General features: G+C 36.8%; 1 protein-coding gene and 1 long non-coding RNA gene across 2 annotated transcripts in view; both read right to left on the bottom strand.

Moving 5' to 3' along the window:
- Nucleotides 1-1,180: 1,180 nt before the first annotated feature.
- Nucleotides 1,181-1,636, bottom strand: LOC144209475 (uncharacterized). Its single transcript, XR_013329143.1, has 3 exons — nt 1,597-1,636; nt 1,363-1,526; nt 1,181-1,297 (listed from the first exon to the last, which is right to left on the bottom strand). It is a non-coding gene; the product is annotated as an uncharacterized LOC144209475 (long non-coding RNA).
- A 4,013-nt stretch (nt 1,637-5,649) lies between these two features.
- LOC144209474 (cadherin-18) overlaps nt 5,650-13,531 on the bottom strand; it is a 91,853-nt gene continuing 83,971 nt past the window's right edge. The window contains exons 12-13 of the transcript XR_013329142.1: nt 11,004-11,129; nt 5,650-5,732 (exon numbers count right to left, since the gene is read on the bottom strand). The gene's annotated coding sequence lies outside the window, so the exon portion shown is untranslated. The remainder of the gene's footprint in view (nt 5,733-11,003; nt 11,130-13,531) is intronic.

Here is a 13,531-nt window from a genome sequence, read left to right as displayed (position 1 = left end):
CGGACAGATCGGCGTCTAGATATATCTCGTTTGTTAGTAAATGGCGAAAAACGGAGTATCTCGTAGGACATCGGGAAAACAATTACTCTTGGTTTATAGGCATTCCGCTCCATCTGGCGTAGTGGCAAGCGGCAGGCCAAGTCGGCCCGCCCGACCCGGAAAGCCAGGTTCCCGGGAGCGCTTTGGTGGCTCCCGGCGGAGCGAACGGCGATAGCCGCGGCGCGCAGTCAGAGGCTAATTGTGGATTGAAAACTCCGCCGCAGCTTGCCAGGAATAGCGATGAGAATGCGGGGGAAGCAGATGTTAGGAATCCAGTTTGTGTACAATATGAATAAGTCATGAACGTCAACGCCAAAACGGCGCCTGTCGAGGACATTTTGTCTTGGAAATGAGTGAAAAATAAGAAATCCCAGTTGATTTTACGCGATGTATTCATTGTATCTGTTTTTAGCTTGGCGTTATGCTAACGTTTTGTCTTGGAAATAGGAAATACTTGACATATTTATGATAACAGGCTTGTAGTTTTTATGGGACTTTAAGGATAGCTTGTGATTGGACGGATATACAAAGTTTGTATTGAAAAATTTTAAAGTATTCGTTTTTTTTTTTTTATAAATCGGACATTAATTTCTAGTTTTGCGATAATATGATTTTTTTTTTCTGAATACTGGATAGTTCCCTATCTGGCAACCTCGACACCTGTTGTTTTTACACACAGCTGATATTCAGGTTAAATTAAACATTTGGGTTTTTACCCTCAGGCTGCCATCTGGCTGTGAATGTCGGGGCATTTACGGGTCACTTCCTGTTTATTTTCGGAATGATGCTGCCTTCATGTGAGTCGGAATTATGGTAAATATCACCTGTCGAGTTGGAAAGTGTTGGATTTTGTAGAAGGGAACGGGGATTTTATTTTGAAATCTGATGAGGTTCTACTTTTTAAAATGGTGGAGATGAACAAGGAGGATTTTTTAAGAAGATTTGTCTATTTTTTGTAGTTTTTAAAATTCTTGTATTGCTAATTTGAACTGGCAAACAAACACTTGCTTTTTCGTATTTTAAAAAATGAATTTTAAACTCTACTAAAACAGTTTTGCCCTCAAATAAACCAGAATAAAGTCCATATTCTTTCATTTATAATTTTTTTTGCCATTCCAACAAAACCACCAAAACAGGACACCCTAAATTATGAACAAGTGATAAAACTCACCTTTCCCAGGCCGTGTGAAGGCAGCATTTGTTTTGGTTTCCTCAAAAACTCCCCCAAAAATTCCGTAAAGCTTACATTTCCCAGGACCTGTGAAGGCAGCATTTGATTAGATTCTTCCAAAAACTCCAAATATATTTTTCCGTAAAACTCACCTTTCCCAGGCCCTGTGAAGGCAGCATTTGATTAGATTTTCCCAAAAACTCCAAATATGTTTTTCCGTAAAACTCACCTTTCCCAGGCCGTGTGAAAGCAGCATTTGTTCAGTTTCCTCAAAAACTCCAAATATTTTTTCCGTAAAACTCACCTTTCCCAGGCCCTGTGAAGGCAGCATTTGATTGATTAGATTCTCCCAAAAACTCCAAATATGTTTTTTCCGTAAAACTCACCTTTCCCAGGCCCTGTGAAGGCAGCATTTGTCTTGGTTCCCTCAAAAACTTCCAACATTTTTCTCTCTCGCAAAACTCACCTTTCCCAGGCCCTGTAAAGGCAGCATTTGATTAGATTCTCCCAAAAACTCCAAATATTTTTTCCCTACAACTCACCTTTCCCAGGTCGTATGAAGGCAGCATTTATTTCCATTCTCTCAAAAACTCCCCAATATTTTTTTTGGTGTGTAGTGTGCGTGGATGAAATGGAACAATATCCCACACGCCAAAAAGAAAAACAGAAAAAATGAAGTAGTAAATCGGTGAATGAAACTGGGCGCTTGTGTAACAAGCATTGAAGCGGATATCGCTTCCCACACAGGAGTTTACTTTTCATGTGCAAATGCGGCTCAAGGTCTTTTCTCCGCAATCTCTCGCCGTGCACGTTTGTGTGTGCAAACGCGCCGCCAATGGTATTAACTCCACAAACTGGATGGAGTAACTTCATCGCGTTAAAAAAAAAAAGATGCGCTAGGAAAGACTAAAGAATGCTACGAGTATTTTTATTTTTTTGGTGGTTATACGCAGGGATGGCCTTGATAGTTGGTGGCTGATGTGTATTAATGTTTTTGAATTAAAATGGAGGGAGATTATATGGAGAATGCTATTTTGGAAATGGCTAAAATGATTTTTAAAAATTTGTTGAATTTTTTTTATGTAAAAAAAATGGGGAAAAATGCTAAGATTTTTTTCTTAATTAAACTGTAGCTATTATATATTTTTTTATTTTTTAATTAAGGGCAAAAGGGGAAACAGTTTGTTACATTTGTTTAATCTAAATTTTAATTTTTTTTAAATTAAATTGAAGAAGTTAAAAAGTGAAGTTAGAATTTTATTTGGGTCAGAAATTGACAGCTTTTTTGATGATTGATGGCTCATTAATAGACTTTAATTTTGTCCAAATCCAGTTAAAAAAAATAAAAAGGGGGAAAAGAGCCAGAATTATGGGTATTATTTTATTTTTAATAATCAAAAAAATATTTTTGACTGGAAAAAAAAGTTAAACCAAATCCTAAATATTCCGTTTTTTGCTGAAAAAGGCTACAACAATAACAATGAGCTTTTTACCTCTAAATTATTCGGAAAAAACATTCAATTACTTTCAAGAAATGTACGTGTATTGATTTTTTAAAGATTTACGTGGACCAAAATGAATACAACTAACCCAAAAACATCTTTACAAAGTTGATCATCTTAATTATCGACTCCCAAAGATGGACACCAAGCCATCCATCATTTTTTTTTCCCGAGCCGACATTTGCAATACATCTTTTTCACTTTAACTTTTCGCCAGCTATTTTACGGTGTCAACATCTCCGCCCTTGGCAGATCGCGTTAATTACAGAGTTTATGACTCGTCGTAACGAGATTTGGGATGACAGCCGCTCGTAAATCACTTTTTTTTGGTTGACGTTTGCTTTTGGGATGTTTTGACGGTCTAATTGAGGTATTTGATGGCTTCAAATGGAGCACCTGTTCACTGAGAATGCTAATGCTAACGATTCTGTGTTAGCTAGCTCCAATACATTGGATGTCATTGACTTTCAGTGGCAGTGAATCTGTTAAATGTGAATTTTCAGTTAAAAAATGGCAGATTTTCAGTTAAAAAACGACAAATAATTAATTAATTTTAATCTTCCTCAATAAAAAAACCTGAAAAAATGAAGTTTTAACGTAATTTCTCGCATATAAGCCGTCTTCGCATATAAGCCATACCCTTAAATTAGCCTTAAAAATCATTAATTTTTACAATTTCCCTCATATAAGCCGCAATTTAACCCTCCATATTCATGGTTTTAATAAGGAGTACAAATATATTTCTTAGAAGAGAAAATTTCTCATTATAAACCGTAACATTTCCAAAGCGAGAACTTTAGAGTAGCAAATGTTCAATCGTTATGACCGAAAAAAAATAACATTTCACTTATACAAAAGCACTTGACATATGATTACAGCCATTTGCAAAAGAAAGACATGTACATTTTTTTTCTTCTTCACAAAATTGGAAGAGAGCGTTAATGGCCGTGCATTAAAAGGCTGCATTGTTGAGGATAAGATGTATTAGATTAGTCTAAAAAAGTTCTGGAAATAGAGGCAGCATTTAGTCACATTCACATGCACTCAGGCTGCATGGCTGATAATGACATACAGCGACATGCTAAAGTACCGCAAAGGAGACGGTTCACCTTTGAGGGTATTTTAATGAATTCCATAGCTGAGCCGCAAGCCCTTTGTCATCATCTTTGGGAATATAAAGCAAAAAATAAACAGGTTGAATCGGAGGCTGTGACAACTTATTGATTATATCTGTTATTTAGTTTGTTGTTGTTATTTTTGCACTTTCCTATTTATGTTGTGACTCCATTTCTTGTGTTATGAGTACTTGTTGTGACTTTGTAATTTGTTGACTAATTTATGTGGGATACTTATTTATGTTGGCTAATTTATGTTGACTAATTTATGTGGACTACTTATTTATGCTGACTAATTTATGTGGACTACTTATTCATGTGGACTACTTATTTATGTGGACTACTTATTTATGTGGACTACTTATTTATGCGGACTACTTATGTATGTGGACTACTTATTCATGTGGACTACTTATTCATGTGGACTACTTATTTATGTGGACTACTTATTTATGTGGGCCACTTAGTTATGTTGACTAATTTATGTTGACTAATTTATGTGGGCTACTTATTTATGCTGACTAATTTATGTGGACTACTTATTCATGTGGACTACTTATTCATGTGGACTACTTATTTATGCGGACTACTTATGTATGTGGACTACTTATTTATGTGGACTACTTATTCATGTGGACTACTTATTTATGCGGACTACTTATTTATGTGGACTACTTATTTATGTGGACTACTTATTTATGTGGACTACTTATTTATGTGGACTACTTATTTATGTGGACTGCTTATTTATGTGGACTACTTATGTATGTGGACTACTTATGTATGTGGACTACTTATGTATGTGGACTACTTATGTATGTGGACTACTTATGTATGTGGACTACTTATGTATGTGGACTACTTATTCATGAGTACTTATTCATGTGGAGTACTTATTCATGTGGACTACTTAATCATGTGGACTACTTAATCATGTGGACTACTTAATCATGTGCACTACTTATTCATGTTGAGTACTTATTCATGTTGAGTACTTATTCATGTTGAGTACTTATTCATGCTGAGTACTTATTCATGTTCAGTACTTATTCATGTTCAGTACTTATTCATGTTGAGTACTTATTCATGTCAACTGTTCTAAAAATCGTTCTCGGAATAAAGTGTATCTGCAAATGACCAATCTGAGATTGTGGGGCGATTGAAGCGCGCCTCGGTGTTATTTGCACATTCAACGCCGCACACCGTGTCAATTACCTTTCTCCGTCTAATCAAGCGGGATGTCGGCTTTGAGCGAGGCGATAACCTTCGCCAAGACGCACAAAAGACGTCTCTCTTATCTCCCACGTAATTCCCCCCGCCTCAGGTAGTTGGCGCCGAGACGGCCAATAAAGGAATTTCACGCTAATTCCGAGCGGCGCCGGTGGTCTACGCGCGTCTGGGTTATTTAACGCCGAGAGAACAAACGAAATGGGACAATGTGACCGCGTAGGAGAATGTCGCCTTTGCATAAAAGTAGTCGTTTAGCAGAATCGGAATAAGAAGTGACAAAAAAAGGACGCCATCTAATCAGGTGCTTGAGAAAATGAGGGATCTTGGAAAATACTTTGCAAAAATGGAACACTCTGTGACTACTACATTCTTTTTAATGTGACATTGAAATATTGGGGATCAAGCTAACTTGCTAACTGGCTAGCCTGGCTACACTAAACACAATATTTTAAATTTAGGACGGTTATTTCAATGATTATGACCCACTATGACAACATAAGATTCCCATTTTATGTCATTGACTTGAGTTAGCTTAGCATTTTTAGCAGTAAACAATAAAACAATATGAATTAAGTCAATTAAGTCCACTTACCATAAACTGATTGGGTTCCATTGATAGTACTGGGCGTCCAATCCATTTTGACTGGGAGAACCAACGTTGTTTTGACTTAAACACTGAAAAAATATAAAATAAACTTAAGTGCAGAGCTACAACCAGTATATATTTCTAGTTTTAATCATTTTAATTCAATCCATCCTTATATTTAAATAACCTTTCTCTGTTAAAGGTTAAATATATAAAAAATCTACTTTTGAATGGTTTTCCTACTGTCCCAAAAAACACATTTACACTAATTATAACAAAATAAAAACCATCAATTACAGTAAAAGCTAGTCTACTCCTATAAAATATAATTGATATTCCAAAAACCTTGCAATTACGTGTAAACACAACACAAAAAAAATCACTTTAAATCCAACACAAAGTATTCAAATCACTAAAACGACAAGATAATTACAGTTCACACTATAATTGTAGTACACCGTGACATACTTAACCCCGATTATACCGTTCCCGATACATGTTTTACTTCGGGATTATCCACAAAAGACGCCATTTTTTTTCCACAACCCTCCCATCTTAACATTGGCGATCTTTAGCTATAGCAAATTAGCCACGTTGCTTTACATGAACTACACGCTAATCCAGTTCTTCGAGTCTCTTTCATTAGCCTTTGGTTGAATTCCCCACGCGGCGCCCTGGCTCGGCTCTCCAACCGCACACGGTGCATTAGCATATCGGCCGTACGCGGCGCATTAGCATACCACACGAAAATGTAGGTGAGGCGCGAGCTGGCCGGCGTTTTATCACTTTTGCCCTAAAGGCTAACGCGGAGAGCTTCCACTTGGTTTCGCACCACCTAACACGGAGTTGTTTTTTAATTTTTTCGCTTGGCGGGATCCTCATTTTAATTGCCTAGCGTGGTTAGCGGTGGCGACCCGTAATCTCTTGTTGTCAGCTGCTTGTAAAGCATTTTCCTCGTTTTCTGAAACGCTTGCAAAGCAATGAGGACGACATGTTTACGCCGAGACAATGAGCAAAGGAGTCAGTCGCTTGGTTTGGCGCTAACTGGAATACAAGAGGAACGTGCTGGTTGAATGGTTTCTCAATGTCTTTCATGTTTTGACATGTTGCTACGCTATATTTAGCATATGAAACATTTGAAGCGACTATACATTGTGTGATGTTGTTCCACGTTAAATGAAGAGCTTTTGTTTGCCTCGACAACAAAGTGTGGCTGATTTAATCCATTAAAAAGGAAAATCAATGCGAAGACAATTGGGCGGCTCCTTTCAATCCCTTTAAATGCAAGGGGTTTTTTATGTTGTAAACATACAGATTTAATGGAGGGAAATTTACTGATTTATAAATAAAGATGGATAGCAACTGCTCATAACTAAAATATATATTTTTTAATGAAAAGATGGGATGTAATCTATGTTTTTGTATGTTGTTTAAGTAGCTATTAAAGAAAGGGACGTTTTATGGTTAAGTTATGGTCTTGAATGTGTTATAAAAAAGTCAAATGTTACTTTTAAACAGTTTGGAATCCATTGACATCTTTGGATGTCTAATTTAGAATTGAATTAGCATTTTTTTGGCAGCAAAAAGTGTCCAAATTACATTTTAAATCAGATTCTTTTAACTAATTAGGAGACATTTGAAAATCTAAATGTCCAATTTACAACTAAATAGCATTAATTTTGTTCTTGGTTGCTATTTGCATTAATTAAAATTATATTTTAATTTATGGATGTCAAATCTGAATCATCTCTGGTTGCTATTATGGATGTCCATATTCATATAACCTAAAAAAAATCACATCAGAAATTGCTATTACGATTAGCATTGTAGCGATTGAGTTGCTTTATTATTACATTTAACACAATACACTCAAAAAAATCTGCTGCATTCTTAACCATCAAAAGTAACTGCATATTTTATTTTGTCTTGAAAAAATACCTCGTCACTATTTCCATTCAGGCGGCGTTTTCTCATCTCCCGCCTCGCCGCCGCGCAAATAACATTTAATAGCGCGGACATAGTGCTCCGTCACGCAGGCCGACTGCATTAATTTCAGCTCATTTGCGCCGGCTCTTGGTGCAAAATGAAGCGCCGCCATTGTTCGGAGGCCCCGCTGATCGCCTCCGAACGAGAACGCCAGGCGTATCGCGGCGTTCTTCGCTTCGCCGATGTTTATACTACCGTACATCTAAAAGTAATTCCAGTAAAGGTATCGAAGATTTCAAACTGGAAAATAAAAGCTGGTCACATCAGGTCATCATAAAAAAACCCAATCGTCCAGTATTCAGAAAGTATGCTTTATCCTATGTCCTTTTGTTGGGTTTATTCTGTATTACTATTATAAATATAGTTGTATTAAGTCATTTCTTTGTTAAATCATTCTCTTATTATTCTCAAAGTGTTGCGAGGTCATGAACTGCCGCCCAGTCCACTCTCACATGGACTTCTCCAAGGATTGTTGATCGGGCAAGGACTGGATATCTGCCATTTCCAGCAACGGAGCCCATAACAAAGATATTGTTTCTGCCATAACACTCGTGACGCACTTTGGGTTTTTCGTTATGTAATTATTATATGATTCTTAGGTCAAGGAAGGCATAATTGTTCTAATCTAAATGTCGTTTAGGTCTAGTCTCCTGTTTTTGTTATTGGTAAAATACTTTGATTGTTATTGTAGTCCCAGATGTTGTTTTTACTCATACGTGATGGAATGATCAACAAGTCTGTAAATTGTTTTGATTCATGGCAATAAGAGTCGTACGAAAACGTCTATTCGGGGAGACGTTCGGAAGTTGTAAGAGGAGCTTGCTGAAACTCTCCCCTTCGGAGGTTTTACCTGTTGTTATCCATTTCTATTTAATTAAATGTCAATAATTGAATAAGATGTCTGCCTGCAGTTATTGATAATTACGGACGAAGGTAATTATTAATGAACCTAACACCTTTTTAATAATAAAATAATGTAGTATTTTTTACCAAAAAGTACTGCAGCATACATATTTTGGATTTTTTTCTTCTCACGCATAAAATTGTTTTATTGACAAGCTTACCTCAGAGTTTGTTTGCTTTTGTATGATAACCCACACACATTCCATGATAAATTATGGTTTGAGTACAAAAAAATATATATATTTGTAACAAAAGGGTGATGTTATTGGTCTTGAAATGTCCTTTATTATTACTTTTTCTACTTCCAGGCACTTCATAACCCAATGCTAAATTGTATGACTGTAAACAAACCACATATATAAACTAAAAAAAGTACATTTAACTTCCAAAAAGTTATTTAGTTGGCATTCACAAGAAAATGAATTACATTTTTCAAGGAATATATATTATACTCATCACTGTGCCTATTGTCTCTATTAGCACACTAAAAAAAATGACCAAAATCGATGCTGTCAAAAACACGAAGCTATATGATTTTTTACAGTGCGACGCCACATTTTTTATAGTGGGACGCAAATTAGCATACTTATGTTAGTTTGAACTTCGCGAGAGAAAATGAAAAACCCCGGATTGAGCGAAAAAAAGAGAAAATCGTCAATATGTACTGTAAGAACGTCGAAAATGAAACCAAAATAAAGTGATGAGATTGAGTGACAGCTAGAGAGATACTGAAGAAGCTGATTGGCTGGCGAAAAAAGGAGGTGGAGCTTCATCAGGAAGGAAAACAAAATCATAACAAAAACAATATTGGCCTGGAAAAACTGTATCTAATCGACTAGAATCCATTTTCCCATTCTTTAACAATTATGTATAAAAAAATACAAATAAAATAAAAAACTCACCGGTGTCAAACCTAGGGCACAGGGGCCAAATCTGGGCCACCAAGTCATTTGGTATGGCTTGAAAAAGCAAAAAAAAAATCATTAAAATTAAGCCAGAAATTCGATCTAGCTTAATTTTAACAATGAAATAAAATACATTATGATAAAAAAAATATAATCCTCAAAATATCTTAAGCCTAAGAAGTTGATGAAGCCTTGATAAGATTAGTTAATAAAAATGTAGCATTAAACGAACGTAGCAGGGTATTAGAAGCCCGAAAATATGGATAATTTATGGATATGATATTTGGGAAAGGGTGAGAGGAATGTTAATATTATATTAAATTTCTGTTGGTTTTTCTGGCTGATTTGGAGCCATTTTAGCAGGTCAAAGTTAAGCCTATTCGCACTGAATGGGCCTCTTGTGCCCACCGCAGCTGTCTAGAAATGGCGTCCCGCCAGGCGTGGGCCGCTCTTCCATATTCATATCCGGAGTCGACCGCCAAATTCGAGAGCCAGGGGGGGGGGAGGGATTCGTCTCGCATCGTTTGGAGAAAACGTACAAGTGAGGTTATAATCAGTTTAGGCGGGAATTAGCCGGCCCTGCCCGGCTAATAAAATACATTTGTTTGCTGGTTGGCCAAATAAGCCCCGCCCCCACAACCCCGGAGACCCGATTGTTAGCTGACATGAATTGATTTAGAAAGTAAAGCTGAATTAGTTCTGCCAAAAAATGTGATAATGGAATGAAATGGCCCTTTTTGTGCTGAAAGAACCCAAACATAAATCTGTAGCAAAAAATACTTTTGAATGATTCTATCTACTGTATTTTCACGACTATAAGGTGCACTGTATTATAAGGCGCACTGTCTGTTTTGGAGAAAATTTAAGTCTTTTAAGTGCGCCTTATAGTGGGAAAATATGATAATTGCTATTGACTTCCAGGTATGATACACAGTCACCTCTAGAGCCAGCCATTGTTGATGTTTTGGATTTTTTGGTATCAAATCTTGCAGTGGGGGAGGAGCTATATGATGGAAGATTTTGTAAACTAAGATGGCATCTGCATATTTAACAGTATTGAGTATTCAGTTCAGGCGTTTGTGTTTTTTTTAATATCCGACAGTGGTGTATTTTCATTTTTGGTTTTCTGTTTTTTTCCATATATAAGGCGCACTGGATTATAAGGCGCACTGTCTATTTTGGAGAAAATTTAAGACTTTTAAGTGCGCCTTATAGTCGTGAAAATACGGTATTTAACAGATGGCTAGATTTTAATTTTTTGGCCCAAAAAAAGCTAAACAAACCAAACAAAAAACCTTAATTGAGTTAAAACGCTGATCTATTTTGATTGGTAGGGACAAATAACCCATTGGTTTATATCTGGCCTAATTATGTATTCCCCAAGAAATGGATTTAGTTCCTTGACAGCAACAAACATGGACAACGGAAACCCAGTCACGTCCTCCCCGGAGACTTCCCGTCTCGGAATAATGTGTCCCCCTCTTGAGACCACCACCAGTCATCCACATAAATATACATAATGAGCCAGAAGCAAAAAAATATATATAAAAAGTCAGGTTGTCTTACCTTAGCTAGGTTAGGGCTTCCCGTCACACTTTCCTCAGGTCAGAAAACGAGGCTCCGGGGGGACGTTTAGTCACCGAGGAAGGAGGTCTTACATCAAAGCCGGGATTCCGAAGTCAAGACGACGCCCTCGGATAACCCGAAAAAAGATGGAGGTCAGAGGGGGGTTGAAATCCGTTAAAAAAAAATTGCACCTGAGGCTACATTGGGATTGCCGGCTCATTTTTTATTCACGTAGCGTGAACAGACCATTTTTTTGGTTGAATTCCCACCTGGGTGAATTCCAATGTGGGTAAAAATCCGGTTTTGGGACGTGTGTTCTTTAAATTAGCATCAAATTATGTAAATTGATCTTAAAATAATATGATTATCGTAATTTAATAATTGAAACTAAGTGGGATTTGAAAACAGGAGCCAAAATGGCTACCTGGGCGAATTCCAATGTGGGTAAAAATCCGGTTTTGGGCCGTGTGTTCTTTAAATTAGCATCAAATTATGTAAATTGATCATAAAATAATATGATTATCGTAATTTAATAATTGAAACTAAATGGGATTTGAAAACAGGAGCCAAAATGGCTACCTGATCGAATTCCAATGTGGGTAAAAATCCGGTTTTGGGCCGTGTGTTCCTTAAATTAGCATCAAATTATGTAAATTGAACATAAAATAATATGATTATCGTAATTTAATAATTGAAACTAAGTGGGATTTGAAAACAGGAGCCAAAATGGCCACCTGATCGAATTCCAATGTGGGTAAAAATCTGGTTTTGGGCCGTGTGTTCTTTAAGTTAGCATCAAATTATGTAAATTGATCTTAAAATTATAAGATTATCGTAATTTAATAATTGAAACTAAATGGGATTTGAAAACAGGAGCCAAAATGGCTACCTGGGCGAATTCCAATGTGGGTAAAAATCCGGTTTTGGGACGTGTGTTCTTTAAATTAGCATCAAATTATGTAAATTGATTTTAGAATTATAGGATTATCGTAATTGAATAATTGAAACTAAATGGGATTTGAAAACAGGAGCCAAAATGGCCACCTGATCAAATTCCAATGTGGGTAAAAATCCGGTTTTGGGACGTGTGTTCCTTAAATTAGCATCAAATTATGTAAATTGATCTTAAAATAATAGGATTATCGTAATTAAATAATTGAAACTAAGAAAACAGGAGCCAAAATGGCAGCCCTGGGGCCAAAATGGCGATCCAGGGACCAGATTTGGTACATAAATCATCGCAATATAGCCTGGAAAAATGGTTTTGAGACTCCAAAGCGACCATTTGTTTCCAATCTGGGTCGAGAATTGTTTATCTTTGAAAACTGGAAGCGAAACTATTGATATCAAGGCGTTTTTGGCGTGTTTTTTTCTTCGCCGAGTACTGCGTTAGCCAAGTAATCCCACCTGTGTCGCGCTTGATCAATGTCGTCTTGTCATGATTGTCCACGTCGCTGTTGGTGCACTCGGCTGAATAATTAATTGCTAATTGGCTCGTCGGGAACTTGTCTGGGAAATGAAGTTACTTTCATTTCAAAAACTGACAAATTCATAAAAACCTTCTCCCGAATAGTTTGTCAGATTTTTTTCTCCAACAATATTTGATTGTACAAAAGTATGGCTACACGCTATCTTCTCAAAATCCCAAATGTCAGTCTTAAAAAAGCGCAATCTTCTAAAGTAGCTTCATTTTTTTTTTCCAGCCTGAAACGGAGAAACAGAAACCCTGATGAAAACCCATCAAAGTGTCAGAAAAAATATGTTTTTTTCCTTGTAACTATTGACCTGTTTACCTTTTTTTTCGCTGGCGGTTTGTTTGCCGTCGAGCGGGACGACTCATTTTTCAGAAGTGCTTCACCCGAATAACCACCAAAAAATAAATCCTGTTCACATATTTTTTGGCGCTAAACCACAAGTGTCAGTTTCTCCAAAGAGCTGAGGCAATGAGAACCAATGCGTAATAAATAATATCGTTTCTTGCTGCTAACACCTGCAACCCCTACACAAAACAGGATTGAAACCAGAATTGGAAAGCTAAAAGTGCCGAAAAGTGAAGGGTTAGGGTCTAAAAGACAAAAGCACAAAAGCTAATTTCCACAAGGCCAGCCACAAATTGCCCAGATCATGAACTCAAATAGCCACAAGATGAATTCAATTAGCTGTAATATGTACGCAAATAGGTGCCACATTAACGCAAATAGCCACTAAATTAATGCAAATAACCATAATATGTATGCAAATACACGCAAGATTAACGCAAATCGCCACCAAATGAACGCAAAAGCCGCAACATGAACACAAATAGCAGCAAAATGAACGCAAATCACCGCAAGATGAACGCAAATAGCCGTAATATGTACGCAAATAGGTGCAAGATTAACGCAAAAGCTGCAACATGAACGCAAATAGCCACAAAATGAACACAAAAGCCACAACATGAACGCAAAAAGCTGCAACATGAACACAAGTAGCCGCAACATCTACGCAAATATCCGCAAAATGAACGCAAATAGCCACAAAATGAATGC

This window comes from Stigmatopora nigra, chromosome 16, assembly GCF_051989575.1.
Source record: "Stigmatopora nigra isolate UIUO_SnigA chromosome 16, RoL_Snig_1.1, whole genome shotgun sequence".
Taxonomy (NCBI): Eukaryota; Metazoa; Chordata; class Actinopteri; order Syngnathiformes; family Syngnathidae; genus Stigmatopora; species Stigmatopora nigra.
Note: the sequence above shows the minus strand (reverse complement) of the source record. Positions and strands in the feature narration are given on the sequence as shown.